This window comes from Orycteropus afer, unplaced genomic scaffold (assembly GCF_000298275.1).
Source record: "Orycteropus afer afer isolate SDZICR_OR568_19922 unplaced genomic scaffold, OryAfe1.0 scaffold00148, whole genome shotgun sequence".
Taxonomy (NCBI): domain Eukaryota; kingdom Metazoa; phylum Chordata; class Mammalia; order Tubulidentata; family Orycteropodidae; genus Orycteropus; species Orycteropus afer.
Window position 1 is genome coordinate 4,348,836 of NW_006921735.1, and position 14,612 is coordinate 4,363,447.

Here is a 14,612-nt window from a genome sequence, read left to right on the forward strand (position 1 = left end):
CTTTTTGACTAAAATGGCACATAGTTTTTGCTATAACCAATTCACTGTGTGGCAGGATGGATATGCCAAATTTTATTTGGCTCCTAGTGATGATTTCAACAAATGAATATTTGCTCTTGTGTAAATGAAATAATGGGCAGGCTGGTGTTGGAATGCCTGGGGATGGTGCTGGTAAGTGTCAGCAAGCCGGGTGCTGGAAGACAGGTGTCTGAGTGCCTGGGGTGATGGGAGATGAAGTGGGAGGAACAGTTTGGAACAGCTAAGGGAGACAAATTTGTCTGTCAGTTTGTTTTACACAGGCAAACCAGCATATAATCAACAAATGAATACAGCAAAACCACAATATCTTGGAGACAACAGAAAACTTGATATCAAACACACACACACACGCACACACACACACACACAAAAGAACAGGATAAGATAGATGGCTCAAAGAAGTGACCAAAACAGAGTGCCAGAAAGTCTTCCAGAGGAAGAAATTCTATTGAAAGTACTTGATAAGTAATTCAGAAGAATTGTACTCAGGTTATTTTAGAAGGTTTCAAAAAAAAAAAAAGATAGATGAAACCACAAACAAATAAAAAAAAAAATTAAAAAAAGCTAAAACTCCAAACAAATTCAGAAAAACAACACAAAAACAAATTGAAAAAAAAAAGTGGAAAATGAGAAACCATACAAAAATAACAAACAGAAATCTGGATGATTAATATTAAAATTTCAGAAATAAATAGTGCATAGGAAAGACAATTTAATATAATTGAATCAATGGAAGACAAAATATATGAAATTGAAGATAAATCCCTTAATCTGTTAGAGGAACAATCAAACAAAATGCAAGAAAAAGAAATGAAACAAGCCTAAGTATTATGTAAGACATAATCAAGAGGCATAATTTATGTATGATCAGAATTCCAGAACAGGATGAGACCAAAAAAAAAAAAAAAAACCCACAGAGACAATTATTGAAGATTCGTTGGGAGAAAATTTGTAAAAATCATACAAATCTTACATGAAATGCTAATGGGTGTCTTTTGGACAAGAGTATCAACACTAGTAGACAACAACTAAAGATTAAGACACATGACAACATTATCCCAAAATTAACCAAGGTATAGAAGTATACAAAATAAAATAAACCTACAACACTGAAAATGGGGAACCAGAGATATCAACTGCAAAGCAAAAAGAAGGAATAAATGATGTAGTTACAGAACTTTCAAATGGAGAGAAAAGCAAAACAATATCAAGATAGAACAAAATGTTTTAAATTTGGGGACATAATAATACACTATAGGGTAACCTCAAAGAAAAGGAATAAACCTCACCAAAGTAAAAAGGAAGAAAACCATAAGGTCTCAGTGATCACTAAGACAACAACAATGAAGGAAATGATAATAAAATGAAAGAAGGAAATGAACTCAGCAAGGAAAAACATATTCAACCAAGAAATCATCAACACCACACTAATATCACAGCACAATGATAGCAGTAAATTGATCTAAAGAATTAAATGTAAAAGATGAGAGAGGGAGAGTGGCATAATGGAAACATACCCATCAATAAGCTGTCTATGAGACACACAACTTAGACACAAAGAAAAAATAAGCTAAAAATCAAAGGATGAAAAAACATACAACAAGCTAATGATAATCCAAAAAGAACAGGAGAGATGTTAATTTCTGATAAAATGGACTTTTAGACAAAAACCAGCAAAAGAGTCACTGACATTTTATAATGATTAAAGATTTGATCCAATGAAATAGCTGTCAAATACTTAAATCAAAATTTAACAAAATTGGAAAGAAAAAAAGACAACCCCACAAAAATTGTAAGAGACATTAATGCACCACTTTTGATGGACAGAACAACTAGAAAGAAATTCAGGAAAGGTACAGAATATCTAAACAACACTATCAACCTCATAGACATATACAAAACACTCCCTCAACAGCAGCACAATATACATTCCTTTCCAGTGCACATGGAACATTCTCCAGAATAGAACAAATGCTAAGCCAAAAAGCAAGAGTCAACACATTCAAAAACATCAAAATACTACAAAGTATCTTCTTAGATTACAGTGTTATAAAATTACAAATCAACACAGGAAGATCAAGGAAAAAAATCAAACACGGGGAAACTTAATAACACCTTCCTTACAATGATGATGGAAGAAATAAAACCTGAAAAACAAAAAAATCCTTGAATCAAACAGGAATGAAAATAAAACATACCAAAATCTTTCAGACACAGCAAAAACAGTGCTCAGAGGACAATTTATAGAAATAAATGCACACATTAAAAAAGAAGAAAGAACCAAAATAAATACCATAACACAACATCTCCACTAATTAGAAAAAGAACAGTAAAAAAGAAAAATTCCTACACACACCAGAAGAAATAAATAAATAATAAAGTGTTGAGTAGAAATAAATAGAAAATAGGAAAAAATCCTCAAGACTAGAAGTTGGTTATTTGAAAGGATTAATAAAATTCACAAACCAATGGCAATTTAACAAATGAAAAGAAGGAGAACATGCAAATGAAATAAGCACATTCACAACAGAACCAAATGAAATAATAATAATAATAATAAAGACAGTAACAGAATACTATGAATAAACATAGAAACTCTGGTAGCACAGTGTCTAAGTCACTTGACTGCTAACCAGAAGGCTGGTGGTTCAAACCCACCAGCCACTCCTCAGAAGAAAAGTTGGGCAATCTATTTCCATAATGATACAGCTTTGGAAATCCAAGTAGGGGTCATTATGAGTCAGGTCTGACTCAATGGCACATAATGGCAAGAACAACAACTTTAGGATTAGGAAAAACTAATTACCAACTTTATATGAAAAGGCCAAAGACTCCAGATAAGCAAAGAACGCCTAAAGAAGAAAGTGAAGTAAGTAGGAAGCCTCATACTCTCCGTGCTTGAAACCTATTATACAGCCATGAATCAGCCTGGTATTGATACAATGACAAACATATATACCAGTGGAACAGAATTAATCCATCCATCCATAGACAGAAGCAAATCCATCCACTTAGGGACCCATGATCATTGACAAAGGGCTGAAACCCATTAAATAAGGTTTAATAAGTGGTGCTGTCAAAACTGTTTATTCATTCACACAAAAATGAAACAAAATCCACATCTTTCACCATATAAAAAACTAACTCAAGATGGATAAAATACTTAAATATAAAACCTAAAGCTATGAAGATCAGCAAAGAAAAAATAGGGGCAAACTTAGGGTCCCTAATATATGACATAAATACATTATCAAGCATATCTAAAAATGCACAAACAACAAAATACAAACTAGATGACTGGAATTTCTAGAAAATTAAACATCTATGTGTGTCAAAAGACTTCAACAGAAGAGTGAAAAGACAACCTATAAATTGGGGACAAAAACATTTTGGAAATAACATATCAGACAAGGGATCAATCCCTAAAATACATAGAAAACTTCAACACCTCAACTATATAAAACCAAACAATACACCTAAAAAATGGTCAAAGGACATGAATAAACACTTCACCAAAGAAAAAATTCTGTTGGCCAACAAGTACATGAAGAAATGCTTGTGATCATTAGCCATTTAGGAGATACAGATCAAAACAAAATGAGTTATTATCTCACCCCAGAAATAAAAACAGAAAACAACAAATACCTATGAGGGTGAAGAGAGATTAGAATAATCATACATTCATATACTGTTGGTAGAAATACAAAATGGTGTAACAACTGTGCAGAATGATAAGGTACAAACACCAGGCTACAGATAAACACATAAACATCTGAGAGGATCAAATGGGGATCAATGAACAGGAATATATTCTAGACTAAGGACAGATTCAACAGAGGCTAATCTTGCACAGATTTCAGTGATACAAAATACCTGTAGTCCTTACAGAAACAACAGAAGACAGACACAGTGTGTGCCTCACAGACACCCAGACACTATGGGAGAGAGATCCTATAGATCTACTGTCTCAGGACCATAGTATTGGGAGACACCAAACTCAATTGGCACAACAAAATACATAAAAAGCCTTGTTCCTCATCTTACATTGGTGAGTAGCAACTGGGGTCCTACAAGCTTTCAAGTTGGCATCTAAGATGCAGCTAATGGTCTCCTAAATTGGAAGCAAAGAAGAGTGCAAAAACAAAACAACAACAACAACAACAAAAAGGGCATTTGGAAGCAATCAACCATAGGACACATTGGCCCTCGAGACCAGAACTAGATGGTGTCTGGCTACCAATGCCAACCACTCAGGAAAGGATCAAATCTGGAGATCCTGGACAGAGTGGGAGGACAAACAAGGAACAAAATCCAAAAACTCAGTAAGACCAGAATTACTGGTCAGATGGAGTCTGTTGATACTATGGTCCTGGGATAAATTCTGGCCCTGGAATAACACTCACTCCCAAGTGCTGGCTTTCAACCCAAGAGTAAACTAGATGTACATGCAGACCACTCAACCCAGGGTGATGCACCCAAATATTCTATGGTAATGCATTCCTTGGAGCAATCAACCACGGGGCACCAGAGGGGCAACATTCACACAGAGGAAATGCAGGACAAACAGGAGTGCATAACTATGAGGGGCATGGTGGGAGAGTTACTGGGTAGGGAGGGGAGGAGACTGGGTTAGGGATGGGCATGGTAAATAGGGAGTGAAAGTAAATGTACACGAAATGTTGAATGTAAAACAAACTCTTTTTTTTAATGCATTTAATTGAAATATAATTTATATACAGCAAAAAACAAGTGACATGGGTCAATGCTTTTTTTTTTTTGGCAGTGTTCTCTCCCCTCTGCTCCCACCCCTGGCAACCAACAAGGAAAGTTTCCCTCTACATATAAACCTTTCCTCGACCCTCCACAACAACAAACTGATACTATATTTGTCCTTCTGTGATTGAATTATTTCACTCAGCATAACATCCTCCAAGTTCATCCATGTTACGCCGTGTTTTGCAGACTCTACATTGTTCTTTAGTGCTGCATAGCATTCCAGTGTGTGTATGTACTATTAGTTTGGTCATCCACTCTTTCGCTGATGGGCACATAGGTTGTTTCCATCTTTTTGCTATTGTAAATAGTGCTGTGATGAACATGAGTGTACATATATCTGTTCCTATCCTGGCTCTCACCTCTCCAGGATAGGTATCTAGGAATGAGATTGCTGGGTCAAATGGTATCTCTAATTCTAGCTTTCTAAGGAATCACCATATTGCTTTCCACAATGGTTGTGTCACTTCCCAGTCACACAAGCAGTGTGTTAGAGTCCCAATCTCTCCACATCCCCACCAACATTTGTTATTTTCTATCTCATTGAACCTTGCCATCAGTGCTGGAGTGAGATGGTATATCTCATTGTTGTTTTGATTTACATCTCTCTGATGGCCAGTGATTGTGAGCATCTTTTCATGTATTAGCTGACCACCTGAATATCCTCCTTGGTGAAGTGTCTATTCATGTCTTCTGCCCATTTTTCAATTGGATTGTTAATTCCTTTGGTGTTGAGGGGTTGGAATTTTCCATCAATCTCAGAAATAAATCCCTTGCCAGATATGTAATCATCAGCAAATATGAATTTATTGCTGTCATTTTTGTCATGTGCTTTTTCATTGTGCCGATTTCTTTGTTTCATATAATTCTCTATGCTGAGCTCATTTTGTTTATGAATCATTTTATCACTTCCTTCATTGCTATTGTTTTAGTATTTGCTGAATATTTATGCTGGCCCTCTTTTTTATTTTGATGTGAAGGTTTATCATTTTTCTTGAGGTTACCCTGTGATTTATAGTTTTCTTGCCAAGTTTAGAACAGTCCATTCTATCTTGTAGTTGGCTTGACTTCCCTATCATCTAGAAGTTCTGTAATGACATAGATTTTTTTCCCTCTTTTTGGTTTGAAATTGTCATCATTTGCTGGTTGGTGTCTCTGGTTCCCTGTTTAGAATCTTGTAGGCTTATCTACTTTGGATACTTCCATATTTGGGTTGGTGTCTGGGTTATATCATCATGTGTGTTAATGGTCAGCTGTTGTTGGCTATTGTTGCTTCTGTGTCCAAAGGGCTCCCTTAAGCATCTCTTGTAAGGTTGGTCTGGTTTGAAAAAATTCCCTTAATTTCTGCTTATCTGGAAATGTCCTAATTTCACCATCATATTTGAGGGACAATTTTGCTGACATAATTCTTGGTTGGAAATTTTTCTCTTTCAGTGCTTTATATATACAATCCCACTGTCTTTTCGCCTGCATGGTTTCTGTCGAGAAATCTGAGCTTAGTCTTATTGGTTGCCCCTTGTAGGTAACTTTTTGGTTTTCCCATGCTGCTCTCATGATTCTTTCTTTGTCTTTGGTTTTGGTGAGTTTGATGATGATATGTCTTGGTGATTTTCTTTTGTAATCTATCCTGTTTGGAGTTCCTTAGACTTCTTGAATGGATATATTCTCATCTTTCATCATATCAGGGAAGTTCTCCTCCAACAAATCTTGGACAATATTCTCAGTGGTTTCATTTTTCTCTTCCTGTTCTGGAATTCCAATGACATGTAGGTTATTCCTTTTGATGGTATCCCACATGAACCTTAGGCTTTCTTCATTTTGTTTTGATCTTTTTCTTGATTGATTCCTTTCCAACGAAATATTCAGGTATTTGTCTTCAATCTCATTAATTCTTCCATTGCATCAGTTCCACTCCTTTGTCCTTTCAAGGTGTTATCTATTTCTGGCAGTTTAGTATTAATCTTCTGGATTTCTATCTGTAGATTTAGAATCATTTCTAATTTTTCATTTATTTTGTCATTTTGTTCTTGTGTTTTCTTTCAAAATTCTTCTAGGGTTTTTTCTGTGTTTTCCTTGGTCTGTCTCTCAATCCTTTGAAGATACCTAAATATAATTCTTTTGAATTCCTTACAGGGAGGTCCAATGCTGCATCTTCCTCAGGGATATGTTTTGGGTCTGTATTCTGGTCCCTTGTTTCTCCTGCTTTATCTTGCTTCTTTGTGTAGACTGTGATGCTCTGTTGTCTCTGAGGCATTGTGACATTTTTGTGTCTATATTTAATTGGTGATTATATGTTGGTGTGACTTGCCCACAATTTTCATTATCTTTGATTTGTTTGTATGTTATCTCTACAGGCAGGATACTGCATTGTGCTCCTCTATTCACTAGTTGACAACACTTATATACTCACCACCTGTTTCCTTTCCTTTGTTGGCCTTTCATATGTTCTTGCCAATCCTGGTAAACAGAGCTTGTTCTTAGGTCCCTGGAATCTGAATGAGAATGCTATCACTTTAAAATCCAAAATGGTTGCCACTTGTAAACATTCAAAATGGCTGTGCCCTCAATCACTTTAAATATCCAAAATGGCCACTGTTTGTAAGCATTCAAAATGGCTGTGCTCTCAGTCACTTTAAATTTCCAAAATGGTTGCCACATGTAAACAACCAAAATTACTGTGCCCTCCAGGCAGCAGAAAGTCCACAACTCATGTTGTCTCCCTACTTGCTGTTTCCCTTCCTAGTCATAGGCCACCAGAGCAGTTGGCCCTGCAGCCCTTGGTGGCTGGGACTGATCATTAGGTCAATTCTCAGGTCCCAACACCACTTGGAAATATTCAAGCTGTTGGTCTCAGAGTAGCTGACAATCCACAGCTCCAACGTCTCCATACTCACTGTTTTTGTTCAGGTTTTTCCACTAGTTGGTGCCTAATCCACTTCTGTATAGTTCCTGTCAAAGCTCAGGGTTCCAGAATTATCTTCTGTGTCTCTCTCAATTGGTTTTTCTTTTCTTTGTTGAGGAGGATCTGTGTCACTTGTCTGCCTATTCCTCCATCTTACCGGAAGTGGTAAAAGAAACTCTTAAAATAAAAAATTAAGGAAAATTGAAAATAGAAATACCATATAATCCAGTCATCCCACTACTATGTATATATCCAAGAGAATTAAGAGTCATGACACAAACAGATAACCAGAGAATTATTCACCACAGCAAAAAGATGTAAACAACCCAAGTGCCTGTCAATAGATGAAAGTATAAGTAAACTATGGTACATACACACAACAAAGTACTATGCAATTTTAAAGAATAAGCATGAATCTGCAAACCACTTCATAATATGGAGGGACCTAGAAGATATTATGCTAAGTGAAATTAGGTCACCATAAAAGGATAAATATTGTATGTAATGTAAAAAATTAAGAAAAAGTTTACACACAGGATCATTCTTTGAAGATTACCAGGGGAAGGGGAAAGAAGTGAAAGTAAGTCACTAACTAGAGGGTAGACACATATTGACTTGATGAAGTGAAGGCAATATACTAAAAGTGTGCAGAACGATGAGGTCAGCACAAAATTACCAAGGAAAAGGAAGACACTGGGAGGAGCACAAGAGTTAAAGGCAAAAATAGTAAATACATACACGACTTTGCAATAACAGTAATAACAAAATATGAGTAGATACATAGACATGCAAGCTGAAGAGTGGTAGAAGGTGAATGAGACAACACCCACAAATATACATAAGTCTGACAGAGGATATTTCTACATATTTATTTATATGTGTTGCAAATATATCTATGATTATTGTATGACATGCAGGGAACAAAGTTATAAAAACTTTCTTAGCCATAACTTTACACCCTGAAGGAGGGAGTTGCTGGGCCTATGGGTTTAGGATCATTATATTGGGAGACACCAAGTTCAATTGCATAACATCCTCTACAGAGACAATGTTTTACCTCTTACTTTGGTGAATAGCAACTGGGATCTTAAATGCTTGTGAATGGCCATCTAAGGGATAACTTTTTGTCTCTCCCCACATGAAGCAAAGAAGAATGAAAAAAATCAAAGACATGAGGAAACAATTAGTCCAAAGGACTAATGGACCATGTCAAACCCAGCATCCATGACCCTGCAGCCAAAAAATCTAGATGATGTCTGGCTACTGCTGATCACAGTAGGAGTTCCTGGATAGGATGGGAGAAAAATGTGGAACAAAACTCTTATAATAAAAAAAATCAGGCTTGGTCTGATAGAGACTGATGGAACTCCTAAGACTATGGCCCTTAGATACTCTTCAAGCCTGGAGCTAAACTCAGCTTCATGGCAAGTAATAGACACTGTAAGGTGACAAGTTATACCGGGGAATTACTTGCCCCTTAGAACAATCAAACATATAAGATTGAAGGGGCAACATATGCCCAGTGATGATACTCAGAAGGCAGGATGGGATGGGAAAGGAAGAAGAATGAAAATGGTAAACTCAGGAAGGAAGTGGGAAGAGTGTTGTTACATTGTGGGGATTGCAAACACTGTCACAAATTAAATGTGTATGAATTGTTGTATGAAAAAACAATTTGTTCTGTAAACTTTCACCCAAATCATAATAAAAAGTAAAAAATAATAATAAAAATAAATATTGATTTCTAATATTATATATCTTATGGAGAAGAAGAAAATAATTATAATAAATATGTTTGGTTGTTAATGATTTGATTCTATGAAGTAAAGATAATTTTATATTTATCATCAAATATGTTATTAAACTATTCCCCCATATTTAAGATAAAGAAAGCGACTTCTGATAAAGAGATTCTCATCTATTTACACAACTCTAGGTGTAAAAAAGCCAAATAAAGTAATTCCTCCCTCATATAAAACCACTGGAAAAGATGGATCAGTATGAATCAGGTCATACTTCTGGTAGTTAAGTAATTAGGGCTAAGTGAGGGCAGCTTTAAGAAAGAAACAAATATCTCAGGACATCTCTTAGTTTTTCAGAGCTGTTGAACAAAATAATTTAATTTGAGACTCTATGTGGTAGCCCACACAAATTTGACATGTAACTTTGCAATACCTCCCATAAATAAAGTGTGGAAGTGATGGTCTATGTAAGTTCTGAGCCTAGGCTTCAAGAGAATAGCATATTTCCACTTGCTTTCTGGTAACCCTGCTTTACTGCTATGTGAGGACTTGTTCTAGAATGATGGAAGATGAGATAACATGTGGATAAAAAATAAGTCACTAGAAGAGGCCTCCTGGACTAGTCAACACCCAGCCAAACTGGCGAATACTGACATTAGAACTACCTAGCTGGGTCCAGTCCAAATTTCCATCCCACAGTATCATAAACTAAAATGAATATTTGTGACATTAGGCACTAAGTTATAAGAGAGTTTTTTATGCAACAACTCACTGATATATATACCCTCTAATGTCCAAAATGTTCTAAAGGGGTCAACAGTTCTATAATTTTTACCAGTCACATTGATTTCAAGGGAGATGCCTGATCCAAACTTTACCTTGTGTTGACACTAGTGATGAGAAAGTGTGCAGGGCAGAAATCTTGAATCTTTTTCTGTTTTTCCCACTGTAATAATAAGTAGACATCTTTTCATATTTATTTAGAATTATTTCAAACACACAATTCAGTCATCATATGTGGGATACATAATATCCCCTAATTTTTTAAGCAATTTGGGATTCTCAGTTTCCATCTTACTCAGGGATACCTGCTACACCATCTCAGATAATAGATTCATCTTCCCATTGTCCATGATATCATTAGAGTAGAAATTTAACCAAGTTATTTTAGTATTTAGAATCATAAAAAAAAGAGAAAACATTCTGGCTTATAGAAACTAATGGAGACAAGTAGTTACTTCACAGAAATAAAGGTAGTGTGAGGTATTCATGAAAATATGGATAGATTCCCTCCAGGGGAAAAAATTAGATAAAAATTTCAAGACAGAGGGATTTACTTTGATAGCAGAGTGCCTAAGGCATTTGACTCCTAACCAGAAGGTTGGCAATTCAAACTCACCAGCTGCTCTACAAAAGGAAGATGGGGCAATCTACTTCCATAAAGATTTACCACCTTGGAAACCCAACGCGGGTTGCTATGAGTTAGAATGGACTTCATGGGAGTGAGTTTTTGTTTTGTTTTGTTTTGTTTGAAAGAAATAATTATGTTTGACTCCACTATTGCAGCCATTCAGCAATAAATGAATTACAGTGGACTTAAGCATCCCATCAGTTACGAAGATGGTATGTTGTTGTTGTTGTTGTGTACCCTCAAGTCAGCCCCGACTCATAGTGACCCCTCCTTGGGTTTCCGAGGCAGTATCACTACGGAAGTAGATTGCCCAACCTTCCTTCCGAGGAGTGGCTGGTGGGTTTGAACCACCAGCCGTCTGGTTAGCAGTCAAGTGCCTTAGGCACTACACCACCAGAGCTCCTAGAAGATGGTATAGGATCAGGAAATTTTTCAGTTTCTTGCACACAGGGTTACCTTGAGTCAAACCTTATTGGACAGCAACTTACAACAGCAAAAATGAGTCAAGGATGAGTACATTTGAGATATGGGGAAATTTCATGGAGGAGAACATATGGAAATTGAAAAATAAATTGATCTGAGGTTGGGATGTCTCTAGTGCCAGACTGAATTTGTACCTGATTTCATAGAGAAAAGGAGGTTCATAGAGCTTTTGAAAAAAAAAAAAAAATGATACAAGTAAATTTGGTCTTTTTAAAGTTGGACTGTGTGACACATATAAAATGGATTATAGAGATTAAACATAGAATGAGCTGGTGCAATGTTTCAGTTGATAGTTATTGGATTGGAGTAATAGCAAAGTGGTTAGTGAGTGATTAAATGTAGAGTTTGGGTGACTATATAAATTTAAGTTCTTGTTCCTGATACGTTGGTATATTTCAGACAGAAAAATGGAACAGGGGTAAAGGTTGTTTGAGGAAGTAATGCTTAGCTAGGTTTTAGATATTATGACTGTCAAATAGTGGCAGAAATGTGGTATTAAATCTTAGGAGATAAGTTGGAGCTTATAAAAGTTCTGTACACAATGGTTAGTAATCTATGATAGATTTAACTTATTTAAAAATCTATTAATTTGGTAAACAGAACTTTGGGGAAGGTTAAAAAAAGAAATAAAATAAAGACTGTCTTTGCAAAATCCATTTCACAACTATGAATTTTAATTTGCTTGCTTTTTGTTTTGTTTTTAGAAAGATACCAAAGAAGAAAGCAATATAGAAGGAAGTATGAAAATGTGACAAATTTAAAACCAAACATCTGCATACCACAGAAAGAAAAGTGGGAGAAAAATTTGTCAAATGTTTCTTTAGCTCAGGATTTATTATGAGGTGTTTACAAATTATCTCTCTGATTTTGAATATAAATTACAGAATAACTAATGCACACTTGTTGTGTAGTTTGTGTCATCTCATAATTTGAATTTTGAAGCTTATTAACTTTTCTTTCTTATAGAAGCTGATTCAAAAAGAAAATAACTCCTGGAAAACAAACTGTCCTATATAAAAAGTATCCTCCATGCTTTGGACAGACACAGGCTAATGGTAAACACAGAATATGGCTAATCTTTAAATAAAATTCTATGTCACACTATAAAATAGTTGTAAATATTATATACATTTATAAATCCATGTGCTTATGTAAGAACCTATGCTTATATCCAGCGAATAGAAAAAAAGCTTGTATTGACTTACAGGAAAATGGAATAAAAATGTGAACAAAAAAATAACAGCTTTTTCCTGCACTTTTTGAACACACTAGTAAAGCCAAATGGTTTGGAAGAAACAAATTGTAGGACGATGTATGCTATCTATCCAGTTACATCAGCAAGTCACAGACTAAGTGTCAAGCTGGGAAAAATAAAAATAAAAATGGTGGTTAAATGTACCAATTGTAACAAGAATTTGAAGAATATAAATATTTTCCTACTATTAAATCTTTGTTTTCTTATCCAGTGACCTAGAAAACCCTAAAATGAGAGATTGCAGGCTGAATGTACTGGGTGGGGGGAGAAAGAATAAAGCATCTGACCATCCTTCAGATCTCCAACTTGGGATGACCAATGTATCAGAGACACTTATTTCTTGTGTTTTAGTTTGAAAGAAATAAAATATAAGCATTTGCAAAGTAGGGAAAAGTGAAAAATAGGCAAGCCCTGGCTGGGCAATGATCAAATACTCAGTTGCTAACCAAAAGTTTGGTAGTTCAAACCCACTAGCTGCTCTGCAGGAGAAGGATGTAGCAGACTTTTTCCATCTGTAATGATTTACAGCCTTGAAAACCCTATGGGGCCATTTTCCTGTGTCCTATAGGGTCAGAATCAATTCTAGCAATTAGGGTTTTTTTTTTTTTTCCTAAATCCAAAAAGGACATATCTTCTTAATAGAGAGCTTGCCAAATATACGTGCTATTCATGTGTTTTCTATTGTGGCTTTTAATAAATGGTATTGATTTAATCATAGAGTTAAATAGGTACTCTGCAGTGCACTGCATTTACAGTGAAGAAAAAATACTGATGTATTCCCTGACCTTAAAGAGTAAACTATAAAGACAAACAATGAACAAGTAAACAAATTGATAATTTAAAAATGTGATAAGCACTGTTAATACAATTAATAATGTATTGATGAAGGCTTACAGAGAACAGGGGTGTGTGTGTCTATTTTTAGACAGAGTTGCTGTGTGGGGCAAATGGTTAACATGCCTGCTACTAACCCAAAATATGGAAGTTCAAGTCCATCCAGAGACAACTGTGAAGAACACCCTGACAATATACTTCCAAAAAGGCATTGAAGACCCAAGAGAGTTCTACTCTGATGCACATGGAGATGTCGTGAATTGGAATCAATTAGATCACTAATGGAACTGGAATATATAGACTAGTTAGAGAGGTTCTCACTGAGTAGATAATATCTAGGCTGAAATCTGAAATCTGAGAAGGAACTACAAAGCAAACTATGTGAAAGAAAAGTCCAGGAAAATGCACAGCTAGCCAGAGTCACAAAGTAAGAATAAATTTAGATGAAAGAAAGTAAAAGTACCTGGAACGTTGAGGGGGAGAAAGAGGTCGGAAATGGGCTCAGAGAGGTTGGCAAGGCCAGATCTCGCTACACTAGTTAATTAGTCTCCTATAGCTGCCTAACATGCAACTTCAACAATCTCAGTTGCATAAAATAACAAGCATTTGTTTCTTACATAAACTGGTTTAACTGAAATGTCTCTGCTTTGTATTGGTGTTGTGTGGGAAGTATGATCTGTTCCTTGTGTCTATCTAAAACGTGTTCTTATGGTGCAAGAGATAAACCCACATTATAAGTAATTTTGAAGACTTTGTATAATGTATGGTAACATCAAGATTGGGCAATCTACTTCCGTAGTGATACTGCCTCAGAAACTCAAGGAGGGGTCGCTATGAATTGGATCAGACTCGACAGCAGTGAGTTTTTTTTTTTTTTTTAATGGTAATATCACCTTGGCGAAAGCAAGTCAGATGGCCAGCACAAAGACAATCAGTAAAGAAAGGGAACTTTTGTTACAGGATCTTAGATACATTGCTAAGAGCAAGAGCTAGGTTTCATATGTTTTTGTAAAGTATACACATAACATGGTAGAATTTATATAGTAAGAATTAAAGAAGGGAGCTTTGGTGGCATAGTGCCCAAGGCATTTGACTGCAAACCAGAAAGCTGGTGGCTCAAACTTACCAACCACTCCTGGGAAGGTAGATTGGGTAATCTACTTCCATAGAGAT